Source organism: Cynocephalus volans, chromosome 4, assembly GCF_027409185.1.
Source record: "Cynocephalus volans isolate mCynVol1 chromosome 4, mCynVol1.pri, whole genome shotgun sequence".
Classification (NCBI taxonomy): domain Eukaryota; kingdom Metazoa; phylum Chordata; class Mammalia; order Dermoptera; family Cynocephalidae; genus Cynocephalus; species Cynocephalus volans.
The window spans coordinates 28,295,475-28,312,210 of record NC_084463.1 but is presented as its reverse complement, the minus strand read 5'-3'; positions in this window follow the sequence as shown (position 1 = coordinate 28,312,210).

The window sequence follows — 16,736 nt, the reverse complement described above, 5'->3', positions numbered from 1 at the left end:
AGGGAGCAGACTTGAAGGCCAGAAACGATGGTCCAGTCATAACCTCGGAGTCTCAGGAAGGTGTGGGACGGCAGGTGAGGCTGTCTGGTAAGCCGTTGCAGACACAGCTAGTGCTCAGGAGAGTGGAATTGGTCTGTGCTCACATTTAGATGGTTTAAGCCTTCTTAAAAACTTGTAGAATATACAATACCTAAAAAGTGCATGAAACATAGATGTGCGGCTTGATGAATTATCGTAAACTGAACGTCCTTGTCACCACTACCTAGATAAGAAAAATAACAAGTCAGTGTCCCAGCAGCCCTGCTGTCCTCCAGTGCCCCTTCCCCAGCACGTACTCCTCTTCCTCACTAAGCCTAACCCCTGTCTTAAATTTTATCACAACCACTCCCTTGATTTTTCTTTAAAGCCTTACTGCTTAAGTATGCATTTCTAAACATAAGAGTTTGACGTCTGTTTTGGAATGTCATACCATATGTGTTCTTCCATGTCTGGCTACTGTATGTAGCTCTGTGTGGTTTGTGTGAGTCATCCTTGCTACGTGTTGTTGGCATTTACTAATTTTCAATGCTGTCTGACATGACATGGAATGAATATACTATAATGTATGTCTTCATTCTGCAATGATGGACATTTGTATTGTTTTCATCTTGAAGCTGTTTTAAACATTGCCAGGAACATTCCTGCACAGTCCCCTGCTACATATTACACACATTTCTTGTAACCAGGAGTGTAACTGTGTAATTTCTGGGTCCTACGGTATGCGTATCTTAATCCTTGGTAGATTAAGGCAAACTATTTTCCAAAGTGACAGCACCAATTTACACTCCGTGTAGCTGTGTGTGAGACCTACTGTCACTCTGTATCCCCATCGTGCTTGGCATAGCACGGTCTTTTCCGTTCTCCCTGCCCCTCCTTTCCTTCCCTTTCTCTACCTCCCTCCCTCCCCTGCCCCCCTTCTTTCTTCCTTTCCTTCCTCATTCTGGTGGGTGTGTCTTAGTGTTCCACTGTGGTCTTAATTTGCCTCTGCCTGATACCTAATGATGCTGAATTGGCCTTTTGGGTCCTCTTTTATAAAATGTCTCTGTAATTCTTTTGCTCACTGAAGTCTCCTGGACTGGGTGTGGTGTTTGTAGCAACCCTACCCAACAGAAGCTTCACTTATGCTGCCAACTGTTTAAGTGCCACAGACAGCCAAAGAGGTCTGTCCCTCTCTTCTGCTATAGCCAGTGTGTGGTAGCATTGGAGGTGACAGTTTAATCTCAAAATTATTTTTTTCCTATTCTTCATCATCTGGCTGGCTGTAGCTCTCTCCCGCCTTACTGAGGACAAGGGTTTGCTATTACGACCATAGCTTCTGGCCTGTGTCCCTCTCTCTAATCACCTGAAGGAAGTCTCCACAAGGACATCTGCCAGTCCTCTCAGGGGCAGAACAGGCAGAAAAGATACTGTAAAAATAAGCAATTTACCAACAGAGTATTTTCCTGGATAGAGGATTCTTAAACATCTGCAAGGATGTTAACAGATGATATAAAGATGAAATGGTGGAACAGTTGGTTCATGTTTCCTTGCATTTGAAACACAGCGGTTTTAGCAAAGTTAATTTCCTGGAGCCTAAGAATTGAATTTCCAAGGAGGAGATAATTGTAGCTACCATGTTCACAAACTTCTTTGACCATTGTAGTTATAAGATTATTATTATTTTTTTTTTGAGGAACATATCACAGTATTTCCACACTAGATATGTGCCCTTTGCCATCAAAGTCCATTTCTTTTTGTTTGCATAGTTCAGCGATTAACTTTGTTTCTTGGCTACCTGAGAAGTCTTTTCTGTATGAGCCATTATCTTCTTCCCAAAGCTATAGCTCTGCTCTCTGAAGGTCACTTCGGATCCCTCCCATGAGACAGTAGGGACTAGAGTGCGAGGTGAAAGCAAGGGCTCTAGAGTCAACCACTTGGATCTGAATCCAGGCTCTGCCACTGCCAGCTGGAGAGCGTTGACAAGCTACATAGTTCTCAGCCTCACTTCCCACATCTAGAACGAGGCAGAACAGTGTCTATTTCATAGTTTTTTTTTTTTTTTTTTGAGGCTTAATTAATACATTTCATGTAATGTGTTCAGAACAGTGCTTGGCACATAGTAAATATTTAATGTCATTAACTGTTGCTCTTGTTATGTTGTTATTATCCCTGCTCCCACCACATGCCCCACTGGAGCAACACAAGCACTTCCAGCTTGCTCAGGAGTCTACCCTGCAGGACACAAAATGTATTTCATTATACCAACATAATACATATATGCACACATGTGCTTAGGAAAAAGCCACTAACTTAAACAGTGGCTTGTCGTTTGAAAGACGGAACCTCATTGTTAGTGTTAGGATGTTAATCATCTTTGGTGCAGAATTTAATTTCCTCATGTGAATATTTTATTTTTTCCCAGACTCTCCACTAAAGAAGTTTTTTTTTACAGGCTGCATGTCATAGCTTTGAATAACCTCCAGTAGAATAAATCTATCTTTGAAAACCCTTTCTGAGTGTCCCAGGCACATGAGCATGTGGGCTGAAAAGATCTGGGTACCAGAAAGCACAGACCTTTGTGACTTGGGGCAGACTATTTCCCTTCCTTGGAGTGCAGTTTTGTTTTCATCATTGCTATCCTGAGAAATTAAGGACGCAATTGCTAACCACGGACTCATTGTGGAATACTATACATAAAAGATTTAGCTCAGTGCCCGACGTGGTGCCCTTTGACTCTCTCCTCTGTTTAAAAGATTGCAACAGTCCCTTTGAGGCTGGAGCACCTTCTACATAGGTATGACCCCAGACATAATATTTCCTGATTCACCTGACCACAATATTCTGAGTAGAATTCTCAGGGGCACCATCACAGATCAATACAGGGTTCCTTCCAATTAAAGGCCCTTAACCTCCAAGCCTCCACGCTTTTGCCATCAACCCTCTAGAATGGGATATTCTGGAAACAGATGAGGCTTCCTTCCGCAGCCTGCTTCAGAACTGTTACCATACTTTCTTATATCACTTTTTGGGCATTAAAAAGTAGGAGATGAAGAGTTTTTCTGCCTCTGTTCCATTCATTCGTTAACTCGTACTTTCAACCATGGCACAGACACAAGCACTGAAGATAAAATTAAGATGCACAAGACTTGAATTCTTCTTTCAAAGACCCCAATTTTGAGGGTTATCCAGTGATTGGCTATAAAGCCCTTTATTATTGTAGCTCTTCTTATCACTACCCCTTTCCGTATGTGTCCCAAATCCCCAGGCATTTGGTAACTGACCTTAACCAGCTGGTTCATAGTGGAAGTTTGCTGTTGGCTTGTTTTCTTTCATTTGATGTGCAGGTTAACTATTAGATTTAGACATACTAAGAGACCTGGAGGCAATGGGTGTATTTGATATATATATCACATAAATAAATAAAGTAACACATGTCAGCCTCTTGTCTTCTGCCCCTCTCCCCCAAGGCAGTCCTCCTGGATGAGACTAGAAATAAGTCGGGATGGGGAAAGCAGATTTTGCTATACTCATTCCAGTGGAAACTGGCAAACTTTTGTATCTCATGAAGACCTGTCAGCATCACACTTAATCTAAGTGTTATCATAATTATTATAACCTTACGTTTTTATAGCACTGAGTCTCTGGGGAGAAAAAGCATTGTGCCTGTAAAAGAAGATGATCAAGCTTCACCCCTTCCATCTAGGGAGATAAAATATTTATTTTTTCATTCTTTTTCACCTTCTCCCGACTCGCTCCTTGAGGCATTACCTGGATGTACTGACTGGGGGCTATTTCTTTCCTGGGAGGGATCAACTTTAAAAAATGCAAGGGATGGGGTTGGGATAGAGTGAAACACGCTTGTGGCCCAAAAGGGAAAATGCTTGCAAGGATTAAAGAAGGAAAGGAGCTAAGATTTATTAAGTGCCTAGTAAAATCCAAGCCCTGAGTTACTTGCTTTGCATATCTAATTTAACAGTCACTAAAATTTCCAGAGAAGTGTTATTGTCCCTATTTTACAGTTACGGAAAGAGAAGTCCATTTAAATTCAGGAACTTGCCCAAGGTCTCTTAATTAGTATGTGGCAGATGATGAGCTCGAACTCCTAAGTTCCTGCTTTTCTCATGAGATTGAAGCGAGTTTGTAATCTTATTCGGACACCTCCAGGGCATGAGGCTAACCAGCCACCTACTGCTCGGAGCCCTGAGCGCTGCGCTATGAGGCTTGAGAGATGCCAAAGACTTAGAAGTCCTGGCTCCCACTTTTAAGCATTTTCAAAAAGAGAATCCAAGAGTAACCAATCCAAGATCCACAACAGACATGGATCGAGTGTGAAATCGTGTGGTGAGGTCTGCTGGGGTGAGTGGACAGGAGAGAGCGAAGAGCTGAACTCTTTGGGAGGCCTTCTCGGAGGAGGTGGGCTGAAGCAGGGCTCGTAGAACAGGAGCACCAGGGAAACCTGCAGACAGGGAGGAGCACGGCCCCAGCAGCCCTGCCTGGGGAGTAGGCCGGCTAAGGAGAGGAACCTACGGGGCCTCCTGAGGCCTGCCAGGTGGATGTCAATGAAGACGCAAGGTACAGCTTGAGAAGCAGTGAAAAGAAAGGGGAAAGGCTCTCCTGGGCCTCACACTTTCCTCCCAAACCCCAAGGCCAATTCCCTTCTCCTTCCCTCCTGTGGTCACCAGCAGCTTTGTGGAGAGCTCCGCATGGTGCTTGTTGCTCTTGGTTTATTTGGCTGTTCCATTTGCATCCCCCTGTGGCCCTCAGCCAGCGGCAGAGGCTGCCGGGCCTCTCTTGCCCCTGGAGAACATGGCGAAGCCAGACGAATAAGCCCCAAATGAGAGGAGCTGGCACCTCGGTGCACCAGCTGGTGCAGGAAGGTGAGCACAGGCCGGCCCCCAGAGTCCAAAACGTGATATGGTTTATATCTCGGCCAGGGACTGGTAGGCAATTTTTCAGCTTAGCAGAAATCCCTGCTGTGCAGAAAGTGAAAGGCAAGGCAGGTGTCTTGAAATGGGATGACATGGAAACAGAACGATTAGGGAGAGAGTGGATTGCTCCTGGAGCGGTGGGGCCACGTTTCTATCTATCAAGGGCCACGGGCAACAGAAAAATAAAATCAACCAAGGGTTACTCAGAGGTAAAAACCAACCTGATTTAGTTTGTTACAAAAACATATAAAGACTTTATACACAACCTATTTTGAAGCAAGGGGATAGGAGACAAAGAGCCCCGGGCACACAGTTCCTAGCATGCCATTGTCCCAATTAAAACCCTCCTGTCCCCCTCAAAAAGGAAAAGACCTAACACAGTCACATGGTGCATGAGACTACAAATTATTAGTGTTTCTTTTTAATAAAAGTAAAACATGCTCGGTATAAAAATTCAAATGCTACAGCAGGGTATCAGGTAAAATGTAAGTGTCCCCCTGTTTACTCCCCAAGCTGACCTCCCATCCATAAATACTGTTTGCATTTTCCAGTTGCTTGCCAGCTTCCTGATGATCAAATTTAGCAGCCATCCCTGGATCATGTCTTATCACCACCCCCCAGCCAGGTTAGATGACGCTCAGATACTCAAATATTCTGGGATGATTCATGCCCCAAGCCTTCATTCAGGCAGCTCCCTCTCCATAAAAAATCCATCTCATCCTCTATTTGGTGACATCTTCAATGTGGTTTCATATATAATCCAAATGCCACTTACTGGATGAAGTTTCCCTGATATACCCCCACTGACCTGCTCATCATCTTTTTAAACGCCCATCCTATCCTGTCTGAACTTAGCAGCTTCCTTGATTTCATGTCTTTCTCTTGCTGCTTCAGTACTGCTTGACAGCAGGAATTGTCTACTCATCTCTCTATTATGGGAGCCCAGCAAAGAAATGGACGCAGAGTAAGAGCTCAACGAATGCTGTTGGAATGAATGGATGGAGGAATGAATGCATCAAGTGTATCAAACCAAATTGAGAAATGCCATTCAATTTCTTTTTGGGAGCATAAGGAGAGGAAAGAGCATGAGAAAGACGAGAGAGCGAGAGAGAAGAAAAGTAGTCAAGTAGGAAAAAAATTAAAGAAAAACTAATAGTCACAGAAAGGGAGATAGACAAAAAAGAAAAAAATAAAGAAACAGAGGGAAAAGATCCTATACATTTAAAAAGACAATAAGACAGACCATTCTAGTCACACTTAATTGCTTACTTGGATCCATTATAAGCATCCTTAGAAACAACACCATGTTCATAGCTCCTTACATTCTTTTCACTCCTAATCTCTCGGAGAATGAGTTGTGAGTGGGACAGATTGAACAGCCCATAGAGGAAAAGAATTGCACGGACAGTGATAGGAGAAATGTTACCTTGTGGCCACATGAACTAATCTCTGTAGGAAGGAGGATAGAGTTAAAAACAAAATACTGAGAGACTGAGAGGGCTCTGGGCTCCCGCAGCAAAGGATCCAGCTGTGATAAGATTCCGATGCCACAGTGGTCTGCCTGTTCCTCAAATCGCCCCTAGTCATTGCCATAGAGTTATCTTATTAGGCGGCCAGAGGTCCATTTTCACAACTGGCCTCTGGGATTCACCTATGTGGCTCATGATGAGGAGTACAAGGCCCCAAGGAGGGTCTATCAGCACCCCAGGCCTGCTCTTTGCATCTCTCTGCACGCACAGAGACATGGAGCAGGGACCGTTTTGAAAAGTAAAACATTCTCCAAATTTAGATACATATGGGAATGAGAGGATGTTAGTATAATTGTGTTTAGTTGCTACAACCCCTGGAACTCAAAAAAGACAACCTTGCAAGATGAGGTATCCTAGTGGCCCAGTGGAGCTGGACTCTCTCACTTTGCTTCTGTGGGCCTAGAAAATATTATTAAAGGAGGAGTCCTTGAATCAGGAGAAAAAGCCTAGGGATAGAAGATGGGTAACAGCTTCACCAAACAAAGAATAAAGGAGTCACAACAGGGATAAGTTAGTAGTAGAATGAAAATATTTGTGTAGTAGGAATGGAAGAGAATCAAGTTGAAGTGGGAGCTCGTGGAAGAAGAGGAGATGGGGGAGCCGAGGAACATGGACAAACCAGCTGGGGGCTTAGTCCCACCTCCAGAGCAGGACTAAGGAGACTCTCCCTCTTCCTTACATACTTCTGTAGTGTTTTCATTTTTAAAAGCAGATTGCATTATTATGAAATTGGAAACAAAAAGTTTAAAAATAGGAAGAAAAAAATAGAAAAATTTGTTTTATCCTACCTGCCGGGTAGAGCTGTCTGGAAGACTGAAAAGGACCCAAGGTCTTGCTTCCTTGGCCACTGGTCTGGAAGGTAGCTCCAGATCCTTTCAATGGCACTGGCCTGCATGGACCTAGGCCTTTTACTTGCCAGGAACAAGGCCGAGAAGAAGCCCAAGATGTGCTAAACATGGGGGTGGGGTCTTGAGGAGGCAAGGCGCTTCTGCAAGAGGCAGACCCAGCCTCTTCCCTAGGAAGGGAGGAGAGGCCACCTGCCTGGGGTGTTTGCTAACACGCAGGAGCAGCGGCCTGTAATCATCATTAGCTCTCTTTGGTGTTTACTGACTGTTATTAATTAGAATGAGCAAACTTGGCATTAATGTGCCTGCCATAAGGATGAAGGCTCTTATTGCACAGCCATCCTGCATAAGCGACTAGACTGGGACTCATTTACCAACTGTTACCAGGACGATGTGGGGCCACAGGCACCAGCTGACGGAGGACTGGGCCAGGAAGGGACTGGTATTCCTGGGGAAGTTCAGAATTAGAGGGAGCTATGCCGCAGTAAAGGGGAACAGAGCCTGCCTGCAGCTTGTGGGGGAGCTGCTAGCAGGCTTTGGGTAGCCTCCAAAAGCAGCCCACGCCAACCCCCATGGTTCTTGGTCACCAGACAGAGCTTTCCTCTGGCTCTGGCCACAGCAGCTTTCTCCCTAATCAGAAAATGACTGAGCACAGCTTCCGGTACAAGCCAGCGGGCCAGTGTTCTGTTGCTCTTTGGGAGAGACCCTGACCTCCACTGGGTCTTGGGAAAGAGGTTGGGGGTATTCAAAGTTGCCAAGAAAGGGAAAGCACTGTTTGGTGTTCTGCTCTATCACAGAGCACACATATCCTCTTGTTTCTCTGGAAGTGATGTTATAACTGTGTATTTCCTCCCCCTAAAAGATCAGCCTCCGAAGAGGAGTCCGCCACTGCATGGGGAATTTAGAACACAGGGGAGACAGGGGAGGCAGGGGAACATGGCAGTGAGAGAGGAAGGTTAATTTCCCCCTGCATGGTGAAGTGGCCTGGGAGGTAGAAGGAGTCTCCAGAGAAAATGGCAGTTTCAGCTGGCTCACAAGTAGAATGCACAGGAGACTCAAGGTGAGAGAGAAATTCATTCTGCCCAGAGAAGTCACATGCTTCCCTGAAAGAGGCAGCATGATTAGCAACCCTGTGGGTGAGGAAGGCCTCTAAGGGAGAGGGCATCAGGGACGTGTCCTCCAAGCTCTGGGCCGCGTACTTTGATTGTTTTGGGAACACTGTTTGATTTCCCAGAGGATCTGGGTATAGGTCAGACACTCTGCAGGGCTCAAGTAGGGGACTTAGCACCGGCTCCCATGTGGGACAGAGGCCTGACAAGGAAGAAGCTGCCCCTCGTCATCTGCTCTGGCTTGCAGGGGACTCTGCGTCTGTGTGGGCAGCAGCACGCTCTGAAGCCTCTGCCACCTGTGATGCTTATGCTCCTTAACCTGAAGCATGTGTGCAAGTAGGTGGACTATGAAAAGCAGGGACAGCTGATAGATGAGGGCACTAGATTTGGGTGAGCCGGAATTTGGTGAAAGGATGGGTTAGAGTTCTGTGTCACCAAAGTCATCATAAGGTCTCAAAAAAGTCCACAGAGAAAAGCCCCAGGCCAACCCCACATTTCTGAGATGTCAGCCACTAAGAAGGTAAGGCCCCTTGGTCACAGAGGGTTTACCCATAGGGACACCTGGAAAATAGCACGTCTGTCACCATCATCATGTCTCAAACACCTGTAAGTTCACCATGCAGCTCTAAAGAAGTATGTGTCTCTGTCTCCTTGTCTCTTCAGGTGCCACAAGCTCTGTTGGAAATCTAGTCACCTATTAAGCATTTGAAGAAATTTGGGCAGCTTCAAGGCCCATCTGAAAAGCCACCTCTCTGAGGCATTCTTGACCCCTAAGCTGAACTGGGTTTCTCCACCCTCTGTGGGCTCGTTAGACCTTGTTCCTTCCTTGCATACAAATGAAGCTCAGAAATAGAATGGATGGTCATTCCCACTTGGTTTTGAGCTGTTCAAGATCAACCCTTATGTTTTGTTTATCTCTCCAGCCCTCTAGATCTGGTGCCTTGCACTGTTAAAGGTGCTGGTGAATGAGGCAGAGGTCTTCTGGGAGCTGCTCTTCTGTTAAAAATATACTGGTATTCACTGACAAGAAAATACAGGAACAATAAATTCAGTTAATATCATGCCAGTGTCTAAAGAGATCAGAAATAAAATTTTTGAAGATCATTTAGGTGTGACAGTGTGGAGGAAGTAGAGGAGGGGAATTGACATATATTGAGCAACTACTTCTTACCTGGTACAACACAAGATCTTTTAAATACATTCTCCAACTTGTCCCTCACCCCAACCCTTGCTGGTAGGTATTGCTCTTCTCATGCATTCATTCCTTGATGTGTGCTGTACCCTTGTTCTCTGCAGGCACTGGCTGGATACTAGTCCACAGTGAATGAGAGAAGCAGGGAAGGCCGCCTAGCTGTTTCCGTGTAATCCACAGATGATTCTACAGCTCAGACAGGATGCATGGCCTGTCTGGCTTTCCATAGCTCCAAGGGTTCAGCCAGAATTTAAAGTCTGGTCTGTAGGGCTCTAAGGTCTATTCTCTTTCCATATTCTAGGTGATATATATTCCAGAAGAGCTGGACCAGGGTACTCTGAGGTCTCCATTATGTAACCAGGAAGGTCTCCCTGGAAAAACTAGCAATTCTGGAGCATTCTGAGGCCTCTAAATAGCCTTTGGTGATGTTTAGCAGGTTCCATATTTTTATCAGTCAGTGCTGGGCTTAGGAGCAGGCATTTGATGGGGAGGAGAGGATATTTCTCTGTCACTTTAAGTCCTAAATTATTTTCAGGTGTTTGTTTAGAGACAGCACTGGGAGCTGCCTGCCACATAGGGAAGAGGGTGGACGTGGTCTCCCTGAGACCTCTCCTCATCAGAGTCACTGTTTCAAGTAATGAGGAAGCACGGGAATTGATTTGACGCCTAACGAATAATCAGCTGCCATCAATAATTGTAATCACTAATCTGGTGCAATTAGAGGCAATTATAATAAATGCGATTTCCTCCCGAGCCACTAACGAACTACAGAAATATGAATTGACTTAAGGGGAGCTGGCAGTGATTTATGTGATTGTGAGATCATGAATTCCATTATTTTGGTAAAAATTCTTAAAGGGGCAAGGTCCTATTCTGAGTTCACACCTCCCTGACAAGAAAGTAGAAAATGCAATTCTGGAGGCAATAAGAATAAGGGCTACAACATTTCCCTCACCTCCGGCTTTAGGTAATTCCAGGGCCCTGTGCAGACTCAGCTGGGACTGCCTTGTCAAGGCCTGCTTAAGTTCTGCCGACTGTGGAGATACTCTGAGTTCATACCTTCAAGTCTTGAAGACTGAGGAATGAATAGTCCAATCAATGCTGTGAGAGAGGGCGTTGACAGGAACATCTAGATGGAGGTGGCCTTTTTTCATTCAGCCATGCCTATTAGCCCATTACCCTTTACACAATCAAATAAATCCCCAAATTTCAACAGAAAGGCATCTTTATGTAAATTGAATGGCCCTGGAGGTTGTCAGTATCTTAAAAATGCTTTATGTTAGTCCTCTTCTCAGAAATTTTGAACAACCAACTATCTCCTAATAAATCAGCCAGATCTTTCCAAGGAGTTCCACCAAGGATCCCTAAATAATTGATACAGAATTGAAGTTAGCAGTGAAGATGGAGGGAAGGTGACTGTCCAACTGCTTGCATGGAACTGAGGGTGTTCCTGGGATTGGGGACTTTCAGTGTTACAACTGGAAAAGTCTTGGGCAAATGGAGGTAAGTTTTTTCCACGAAGATGAGGTGCGAGACAGAGGCAGAGGCCAGATAACGCAGGGAAGGAGGCTGGACTTTATTCTCACGTCACTTAGGATAAAACTCAGCCTTCCTGCCATGAACCACAAGGCTCCACGTGATCTGGCCTCTGCTAAGCTGCCTGAACTCCTCCCACTGGAGGGCTTTACTGATATTCATTTCACGGGGCCTCTCCACTGGCCTCAAAGCCTTTTCACTAGCCTTCTTTGGCCTGGAGACTTCCTGACCCTGATTTTTTCCAGGCTGGCTTCTCTTTGTCATTCAAGTCTCGCCTTAAATGGCTCCTCATCAGATTAGGCTCCCAGGCCCTGGCTGTCACATGTGGCCTGTGAGTGGGTGTGCACTTTCCACCCTTACCCCTCTGTCTTACAGCCAACGAGTTGCAGGCCTACAAGAGGGCCCTGCAGATGGGAAGCCCCATAAATATGGTTCCGTCAGTGACTGAACCCACTTTCCAGCCTACTTTCCACCGTCCATGCACATCTCCTCGTCCCCATTCCCATCCTCCCTCATGCTGTGCCCTGAGCACGTCCCACTTCATGCTGTCCTTTCTGCTTGACATGCCTTCCTAATAATGGCTGTCGGCCGACATTCTTCCAGCAGCTAACTTTTTTTTTTTTTTGTGACCAGTAAGGGGATCGTAACCCTTGGCTTGGTGTTGTCCGCACCGCGCTCAGCCAGTGAGCACACCGGCCATCCCTATATAGAATCCGAACCCGGGGCCTTGGCGCTCCCAGCGCCGCACTCTCCCGAGTAAGCCACGGGGTCGACCCCCAGCAGCTCACTTTTGCATAGCCTTCCCCTGGCCCCTCAATTGGACAGCCCTTTCTCACTTTTCTTTTAACCCATAAATAATAATTGTTTATATTTATGGGGTACAACATGATGTTTTGATATGTACACGTTGTGGAATGATTAAATCAATCTAATTAATTATCTCCTCACATACTTGTCATTTTTTATGATAAGCACATTTGAAATTTACTGTCCTTGCAATTTTGAAATATACAATATGTTATTATTAACCATAGTAACTATGCTGTGCAATGGATCTCAAAAACATATTTCTTCCGTCTAACTGAAACTTTGTACCTTTGAACAGCATCGGCCCCATCCTGTTCTTTGGCACTTTATTCCTTATCACTGCACATTTGTTCTGTCTTCACTTCTACTGAATGGAAGGGTCCTGGAGGGCAGTGGCCGCCTCTGCTTCTGCTCTCTCTTTTCTTCATCAGCTCCGTGATCAGGCATGTGACAACTGAACTGATGGAGGGCATTGTGAGAATTAAAGAAGGTAATCGGCAAGCTCTTGCCCAGCACCTTACAGAGTAGGATCTCCTACTCACAGCAGCATTCTGACTTGAATAGAAATGGAACCCACATGGTGCAGTGATCAGAAAATAAACCTAAGATTCTGCAGACACCAGTGCTAGTCTCACAGCTGCTACTAACTAGGCGTGTGCGTTGGCTAGATCCCTTTACCCCCTGCCCAAGACTTCCTTGTGTATAAAATGAAGTAACAGTGTTTGGATTTCTCAAGTGCTCCCGCTCCAACATTCCACAGCCCTATGCATTGCCCGATCTGCAGAAGGGCAGGCGGAGCCAGGATAAACCCCACATGCTCATGTTTAAAATTTCAAATGGAGCAAGTTGTTTTTTCCCTTTCCTTCTCCGTAGTCGTAACAAACAAGCAATAAATATGGAAATCCTAAAAGCCAGAGAAAATAGTGAGTGTTCTCCATTTTGCTGACAAAGTACACAGAGGCCGCATCACAAAATGAATGGCTTATCCCTCTGCTGCGCCCACAGGAATTGCTCCTGGCCCCAGCTTGGCTGGCTCGTTCATGGGACAGGTAGCCTTTGTTCTGCCAACACCAGCTCCCCTGCTCCTGCCAGCCCGAGCAGCGCTGGACGACCACCACAGAGCGAAGGTGTCTGTTCCTTCACCGGGGAGACCCAAACAGATGGAATCCATGCTCAGTGAAATGACGCGAAGCGGGGACAGAAATGGCGCAGGTGAACTGGGGGGAGAGGGGGGGAGTAGGTCTGGGAGAGAATGGAAGAAAAGAGAAAACAAAGGCAGGGCAGGGCAATCCAGCAGTAGCAGCTGCACCTCTCCTAACGAGGGACGGCTAACTGGGTTACAGAATTGGGCAGACATACTCAGTAATGGCTCGGTACCTTCCCTTGTCCGCCTTTTAAGCACAAGCCAGGATCGCGTCTGACGCCCATTACCAGCAAATGTCCGGGAAGGACCTTCACTAATAAGAGCCTTTTAAACCTGATCCTCAGAAGCCTCTTCCCAAGATGGTACCCAGAGTGGAAGCGCTAGTTGTTTGGGGGTCTGTTAGTGCCTGCTCCACCAGTGGCCGGCACCCTGCACTGCCTCTGCCTTTCACCGCCTCTGCCCTGTACCACCTGCGCCCTGCACTATATCCCCCTGCACCACCTCCCCGTGCACCGCCTTCTCTCCTGCACCACCTCCCCCTGCACCACCTCCTCCTGCAACTCCCCCCTCACCGCCTGCCCTCCTGCACCGCCACCCCCGCGCAACTCCCCCCGCACCGCCTGCCCGTGCACCGCCTGCCCGTGCACCGCCTGCCCGTGCACCGCCTCCCCCGCACTGCCTCCCCTCCTGCACTGCCTCCCCCTTCACCCCCCCACTGCCTCCCCTCCTGCACCACCTCCCCCTTCATCTCCCCCCACCGCCACCTCTCATGCACCACCTCCCCCTGCACCGCCTCCCGTCCTGCACTGCTTGCCCCTTCACCTCCCCCCCCCACACTGCCTCCCCCGCACTGCCTCCCCTCCTGCACTGCCTCCCCCTTCACCTCCCCCCCACTGCCTCCCCTCCTGCACCACCTCCCCCTTCATCTCCCCCCACCACCGCCTCTCCTGCACCGCCTCCCCCGCACCGCCTCCCGTCCTGCACTGCTTCCCCCTTCACCCCCCCCCCCCCGCACTGCCTCCCTGCCTCACCGCCTCTCCTCCCCGCACCACCTCCCCTCCTGCACTGCCTCCCCCTGCACTTCCCCTCCTTCACCTCTCCCCGTGCACCTCCCCCTGCACCTCTCCCCCTGCACCACCTCCCCCTCCACTCCCTCCCTGCTCGCCCTGCCCTGCGCCTGCTCTATTTGCTCCACAGGAAGGCAGCGGCTCTCCCAGGGGCACATGAGTTCTCGTAGGTCAGGTCTCTTATTACTTTTCCTGCTTGGGAGACAGACAGACGAGCTCTCTGGTCTTCACCAAGTACTATTAAGATTGGGTCTCAGAATTACTCACTTGCCAACCATGTCTTCAATTTCCAACGTCCGATTCATGTCCAGTTCAAGTTTTTTTCTTTAACTTCATTCTGGGTGAAAAAGCTCATCCACCCTGGACCAATTTCTTGAATCCTACTGTGAGTCTCTCAAATGGAAAAATGCCCAGCTTCCTCAGAGTCTGGAGGTGTCATACTGAGCTTTGGTTTTCAGTGCTGATGAAGTGCAGGATGATGATGGTAGTGCTGGTTCCACAGGCAGAACAGCATCAGACAGGAAGGCAAGGATGGCATAATCCTGGTCAGGATACTGCTGCTGCCCTCTCCTCTGGGATGGGCCCCCTCGGGCATTTCTTATAGGATTCCACCCACCTAAAGACAATTCTCTCCCTCTCTCTTCCTGCCTATATCTTACACATTCTTCCAGGCCCAGCTGAACTCCCACTTCCCTCCATAAAACAGGCTCTGAATATTTTATTCCTCATGGTTCATCACCTTCTCAACTCCATCCAGATGCGTGCGTACGCCTCACTATTTAGCACGGTCCTGAAAAATACTCAGTAATAGTTTTACTTGTATACATCATGTCTCCTTTAGTAAATTATATTCTTTATAAAACCAAGTTTCAGAATGATGAATGAATAGCAGATAGATAAATGAATTTCTGATAAAGAAAATTAAGTAAAATATGAATTGTAAAACCATTAATAGATTTATGGAAATTGACTATAATTTTCTTTAGTCTCTTCTTTATGTTTGATAACTTTCATAGAAAATATTGAAAAAAAAACTAAAAGTCTCTTATTATCTTCATTCATTAATCTGTTTATTTAACAAACTCATATGAAGTACTTAACACATTCTGGGCTCATGGTCTATGTGCATGTCCCCTACAATAATCAGAGTGTGGCTGAGGGAATTTAGTGGGTACCCAGCAAATAATTGCTAATTGTCAGTTCTCATGTGCTATCAGGTCATCTTCCTTTCTGATTTGCCATCAGGGTAGGACAACGTTCACAGTGTAGGCTTGGGGAGTTTTAGGAGCAGTACACTGTACCCTAAGCTGCTTTGGGCCTCTGCCCGTTGCCCCTGAGCCAATCTGAGTGAGAACAAGCACACTCTCACGGCCGTTGAGCAAGTGACCTATTTTCCTACTGGAACTGCCTCAAGGGTAATCAAGCACAGACCCCCTCACCCCAAGTTTTTCTTTTATCAAGGAGAAGAGGAAATAAGGTGACCACCCACCCAGCCTATACCTTTATTCCAATATTGGCTTTTTCACAAGGAAACAGCCATTCTTTCCACTGACAAGGGAAAGTGGAATCGGTCTGGTCAAGGCACCTTCAGTAGAGCCAGAAGTCCCTCGGCATGAGCCTCAGGAGCGCCACAGCTGAGAACACTCTTAACTTTGCACTTAGCCACACTGCAAGGGTCACGACCTCCTGGAGGAACAACTGCCCATGAGTCTGCTGACTGCTGTCGTCTGCTACTTGCTGCCAAACTGGAAGGTCCCCGACCAAGCCCACCTCAAAGAACCATTACAACCAACCCCTTGTGGATAAGACTGCTTAAACTACTCTAGCATCAGTCACAACTTGTGACAAACAACTTTGGTAACTTTTGTAACCCCTTCTTTTTGCAGTCCTTTTCTTTAAACGCCTGGACTCCTCTTTGTTCCCAAGAGCACATTTTCAAAGCCTTTTAAACCTGTGTCTCCTGGGCTGCAGCCCTAATGAGCTCTCAAATAAATGTGTTTTGTTTAAATTTCAACCAAGTGGTAGTTTTACTTTGGTTGACACCAGTGAAGCATTGTCCATACCTAGTTCTTCTATGGATGTCAGATATGTTTGGCAGTGGCGATATCCTAAGTCAGTAGCGATATCCTAAGTCAGTAGCACTCCATGAACATTCATTCAGCCATGTTTTGGGAGTGGCTTCTGTGTGTCCGTCATCATACTAAGCAGCAGTGAGGAGGAAGCTGCAAAAGCAAATATGACCAAGTCCTGTCTTTGAATAGCAAGTGGCCTGATGAGGGAGGTAGATGCACGCACAGTGTCAGGCCATGTGACAAAATGTTCCAGGGGAGAGTCACACAGGGGACATGTTGGGGTAATTGCATTCCTCACCTCCTGCCCTTTGAGGACTTAAGCATCATGCATGTGCACCTGGGATGGGAAGGGACAGCGATTCTGATAAGAACCTTTATGCCATTTGTGTAGCACTTAACAGACTGTCAAGAATTTCATTATAACATCAGATGAGGAGGCCAGGGTAGGGGTCCTCAGCAATATTTGTTTGTTTCATGGTTGAAGGTCTG